We start from the raw sequence: 6,000 nt of genomic DNA on the forward strand, positions 1-6,000 counted from the left end.
CCAGCAAAGTCAGGGAGGGTGAGGCAAAAGCAGCAAAAAATATGGCCGATAACATTGTGCACAGATTCAATGCTGAACTAAAGAGTGCCCTCAGTGAGTCAGGAGATATATCCAACTGTGAAAAACAACTCAGTGCAAGTGTGGAGGCAATTCTGCCATGCTATGTTGGCCAGCATGATCAATGTATGACAAAAGGCATGGTTTACAGGGGGAAATACAGCTTTCCGTTTCTCTCAAAAATCAATGCGTCACATGATCAAGTTCAACTTTTTGGATCGCAGTAAAATAAAATGGAGAACTTCGCAAACACATCGCACCAGAAATGCTCAAAAAAACTTGTACAATGTCTTCAACCTAGAAAGCAGAGTCAATGAATTCCGCATTTCATGCAACAAGTCCCAAGACAACCACAACTTACACCCGAAATGGTGCGGCTCGTGACAGCAGTGCCATTCAACTCACCAATAGTGGGCCGGGGGCAGCATTTCTGAACAGCTCCTCAACCGCAAACGTTCCCTTGGTTGGCGGAGGTCGTCTGCGAAGCCAGCGGAAGTACATACTTGTAGATGCAATTACGACGGAATAACTTTTATGCCATTGGTAAGTTCATAAATTTTTGTTCATTACATTTTACAAATTGCATTTTATATGTTTGTCCTTTTGTTGGTGGTTTTAATTTTTTTGAGTAGTGAGGGGATTTCTAACCAATCTCTGTAGGGCCATCCATAATGGGAGGGAGCTGGAGGTTTGGGTTGGTAATACAGGAGATTATGAGTACCCTGGTGAGCACTAGACCTGCATACTCTCTCTTAATGTTAGTATTGCTCACCTTTTCTTCTATTTAGACTTTTAATTGTTTTCCTCATACATGTACCAGTGATATAACAGAGCTGCCAAATGTTTGTCTTTGTATCATTTTGTACAACTTTTTTTTTTTTGGGGGGGGGGGGGGGTTGGGGGAGGGGGACAAAAATACTCCAGGTTACATGGGAAAGTAATGCATTTGGAACTTATTTGTATGAGAGTAGTATCAGTCATTTTCACAGGCTTAAAGTAAACTATATATTTCTTTGTATTTTAATCAAATGTGTACAATTGCATTTGATAAAGGATTATCCACCCAAAAATTTATTTGAGTGGTTTCATATTTTATTCAGATTTATTCCAGCGGATGCATGGGGACGAGGCATCAATGTCACAGTCGTCTGTTTGCAGAGTCATCAGAGACGTTTCAGAAGCCATCGCAAGAAGAAAGAGAGAATTCATCAGGTTTCCAACTACGAGAGAAGAGATTGAATCTACCCAGCAGAGATTCTATGAGTACTGCTGCTTTCCAGGAGTCATAGGTGCTATCGATGGGACTCATGTCTACATCACAAGTCCTGGTGGGGAACAAGCCTTGTACTTCCTTAACAGGAAGAACAGGTATTCGATCAATGTGCAGGTTAGATTAATTGCATTTTTTATATTAATATGTATTTCTCAATGATCTGTTTAATACTTAATGGCAGTTCATAGTGTTGGAGTGGAAAGAATAAATTATTTATAGTACTTTAGCAGTCATGTGGTTGTTCATTTGTTATTAAGGAGATTTACTTCTAACATCTTTTTATTTTCAACATGCTTTAAATCTAATATTTAGTTTCGGTATTTAAAGTAAAAAGGAAAACATTGTAATTCACAATAAAACTAATGTAAATGAAAAGAAAGCATGTGCTGTGATATCAAAATGAAGATTGAGATTTTAAGATTATTAGAGTTCTAGTTACCAGCAGTCCATACTCGCAAAATATTTGGGATAAGCTAAAGCTGCATCAGCACTCAGCAAGGTGCTGGGGTGGGGATTGATGAATAGCGGGTCCTCTCGGCTCGCATTCTGTGGGGCTTTACACATCCACACCCACTTAAGTTTGATTATTTACACCTTCTATACATCAACATTTTCACATTTTATTAAATTCCTTCACTTTTTAGTTGCTCAGATTTCAGTTCTTTATCACATACACATCTCAACCTTGGTAACAAAAAATTGTCGAAATACATACTGTAGCTAGATGCTAGCTGTAAACCATGCCAAATGATTCAGGGTGATGCCACCTCGAGTTGCATCAATTTTTTCAGTTTTTTAGCAGAAAACAAATTAAATTCATGTGTTCATATCAGTAGAATATGTAGATTCTGTCACTCAAATAAGCAAAATGGTTGATTCAGTGAGAGGCCTTCCTTAAGAAATAATGTTATCCTCCAAGATTAGCTTCCAAGTGCATTTAAATGTAACAAAATTCTTGCGAATCTTTTAATGATTTTTGTAAATGCAGCGATCTACAAATGATGGAAAGAAGGCGGAAACTTTTATAACTGTTATAATACAATATAGCGATTTCAGCACAAAGTTTCCATCGACTGTTGTATCTGCAGTTGCCCATCTCAAAACAACAGGTAGAGAAGCTTTTATAGTTAGGCATGTATTTTGTTTGGTATGACATATCACTGATTATCTGAATACGTTTCGGGAAGGGAAGGTGCTCTGTGCCTTTCTGGAAAACTGAATATATATCTGTCAGATAGAGAATGCATGGGATTTCCCTTCAGAATAAGAGATACAGTGCACTTGGTACAATATGATGGGTTGTAACAAGTTAGATTGAAAAAAACACACCAACAAAAAAAAAAAAAAAAAAAAGAAATTTGTATAATTCTTGTCAAGTTTTGTGCTGATGCAGCGTCACAGTAGGTCATGCAAATAATGGGTAAAGCCAAGCTCCCAGATGTAAAATAATCAAACTCTGCTTACAATGATGACATCATGGATTCAATTATAGGAATATATGGGCTATGTATTCTTTGTTTCATTCAGGTTGCTACAATCTCTTTGTCTGTATTTGCTATTACTTACATATTATGAACATGCAATAATTCGGAGTATGTCGTTGACTTCTTATAGTTTCAGGTGAAAGGCCTACACAAGGTTCTAATAAACTTCATGAGGCTACTGACTTTTATGGGGGACAGTCAGGAAAGCAGAAACCTCATCGTAACAATGAAACTCACAACAGTAAGTTGATGAAATTTTGGCTGTAAGTTGCATGATCCGAGATTTTATGGTTAGATATAATCAAGGTGATATGTGGAGATGTGCATATATTATGCTGATTACACATTGCAGGATTTCTTTTCTGTGTAGAATGCACTTTTGTTTTGGTAATGTTTTCCATGTTTCACTGAGCCTATTCAGAATCTCTGTTTATCCATATTGGCTGTTACCTGGAATACACAGATGCATCTAATGAATGTGCAATAATTCTGAGCATGCTTTTGACCTTTTTGTTGTCAATTAATTGAAAAACAACAACAACAAAATTATGTTACGCGTAAATATTCAACTCTGAATGATAAACGCCGTAAAACACAAAACAACAACAACTACGTTCTATTGTTAGTTCCTAGTCCCTTCTGGTTCCTGAGAACAAAAGAAAGTTGATAGTCTTTCCTTTCAGACTTGTTGATTCAGCTCTTTTTCAAATATCTTTTCTTCATTTATATGTAAACTTTTTTTATGGATTATTGGTGCAACAGACTACTAAAATATATCTCTTTCACATATCACATTTTCTTTCACACATCAATATTTTTTGGCCAAAGATACACTTTAACGTGAGATAATGTTATATAAAGAAATCATATTTGGGGAAGTATCAGACATAGATATATACTTATACTATTACAAAATGCTTGCATTTTTAGGTAAAAGATCGCAAGAAGGCAAGATGGCAGGAGCTACTCCAAATTCTTGAGGCACTTGGCATGCCTAAGGGTAGGACGTGGGAGGAAATGAGAAATACATGGAGCTCGTGGAAATACAAGGCAAAGATCTATCACAAAAAGAAGAATAAGATGGGTACATTTCTGCCAACTGAGTATAATTTTTGGTCATTCCAGGAAAAAGTAAAAAGAGAGATGAGTCTTTTATTTTTGTCGTTCCAGCTGCAACGACAATTTTTATGAAATGGCTTTCAACGACAAAATTCAAGATAGTCGTTGAAAGTGGAAAATAGTCGTCAGAAAGAGGACTTCTCGTAGTCGTTCTACCTTTCTGAAATGGGGTTCAGAACTCCAAGGCCTGTAAGGTGAGCCCCCAGTCAGGCAAACTCCTGCAGGATTCAGCTACTAGCCTTGGAGAGAAATTGGTCTGTGTTTCCAGATCAAAGGGTTGTGGTTCGTCTCAACACACGTGGGTTGAGTAAATACATGTAAAACAAAGTTCTGCCAGGATCGTCAGCTCAGGCCCCTTTTGACTCCATAAAACAAAGTTCGTCGGAATGCACGTTTCGCAAACCACTTGGGACATGAATTGCATCAGCACTCTCAAAGGTGTAGGGGTAGGGCTGGATGAGGAGCTAGAAACAACCTTCCAAGACTGACTAAAAAGACTAAAAATATCCCAGGAGTATAAAGGGTTACGAAACCTACAGCCAGTCTACATGTAAAAATTTACCAAATTCTTTCCTCAAATGACACCATTAGTCCCACCTCAAAGGCTTCAAAGCATGAAACTTAAGTAACCTTCAGTGAACTTTCGCTGTTGGAATGCTATATATGAAAAATTTGTCTACTGAAATAAACAAACACAGTTTTCTTACCATTATAAGGCAATAGTAAGTGTTGACAATGGCTGCAAGCTGTTACGATACATTTTCTTGTGTGAAATTAGAATGAAAGAAAAATCTAATGGCTAAAACACCCCCCCCCCCCACCCCACCCCCTTTTCTGGTTGTGCAATACCTGAGCATGTTCTGTTATTCTATTTAGAATCAAATTTTAACTTAATATTGGATCATAAACCTAGATGTTTGGAATTTATAAATCAACTACGCAAATACTTCCACCCCAAACTTTCTTCATCAAAGTAACCTGGTAGTCGGTAACTTTTTCTTCTTTTCAGATGATGGAGTGAACAGCCATTTTGTGGATAAGTACAATGTAGTAAACAACGATGAATATCCCTTTTTTATTGGTCGCACTGATGTATATGAGTGTATGTATGGAACTGAACGACATGCTGCAAGAAAACAAAAACTTGCAGAAGAGAAGGAGAAACGGCTGAGAAAATCGAAAATGGAGTGGGTGTATCAAGAGATGCTGTCCTGACCTTGATGAGGAACTGTGCCAGGGCAAGAAATGAGCAAGAACTGACATTGGCTGTTTCCAAGCTGAAGACAACCCATGAGTGGCAGAACAACCAAAAGTTTCAGAGGTGGATGGGCAAGACATGGTTGCCCCAAGTGAAGGTACTTATGATCATAGACCAGAGTTGGCGCTGTTTAAGTCACTTTGATTTAAATTGAGATTTAAATCACCCCGATTTTTTGGAAAAAATTACTAATTTAAATCACTTCCATAGACTTGTGTATTTATGGAAAAAATAATCTTCCTGGTGCTTTTGTCCCTATCCAATTCCCCTCATCCTTTTCTGGTGATGGCACCTCTGATTTCCGCCAGTGGTGTAGATGCTTAGAAGTGGCGATTAATGCCTGTCCAAATGCAGATAGCATTGATATGTCAAAAATGCGAGGATCCCGTCTCCATGGCGCTGCATTTTGCAGTATGGAATGCTTTCCCAGTAGAAACGAAGAAAAATTTCAAGAAGGCAAAGGAGAAACTACAACGAGTATTCTCTAAACAAGATGAGGCTACTTCTTTTCATCGAATGTTAAATGCCTGCCCCAGACAGCCAAATGAACCCCTGGAAGGGTTTTTGTCAGAGTTAAACTGCCTTACCAATCTAGCATTCCCCAAGTTAGATTCTACCGCCCGTAAAGATGAAATTTTTTTGCAGATTTGTAGCTGGACTCAGCCCTGACATGCAAGCAAAATGCCACGAGCATGGGGCTCGAAACACTGAGCATAGCTCAACGGATTGAGCATGCCTCAGATTCACTCAAATTCTCCTCCCCTTTCAGATTCACTCAAATTCTCCTCCCCTTTCTCTTCCCAAACCAC

Source organism: Diadema antillarum, unplaced genomic scaffold, assembly GCF_040938485.1.
Source record: "Diadema antillarum isolate AM-2024a unplaced genomic scaffold, OU_Dant_1.0 seq00000827_RagTag, whole genome shotgun sequence".
Lineage (NCBI taxonomy): Eukaryota > Metazoa > Echinodermata > Echinoidea > Diadematoida > Diadematidae > Diadema > Diadema antillarum.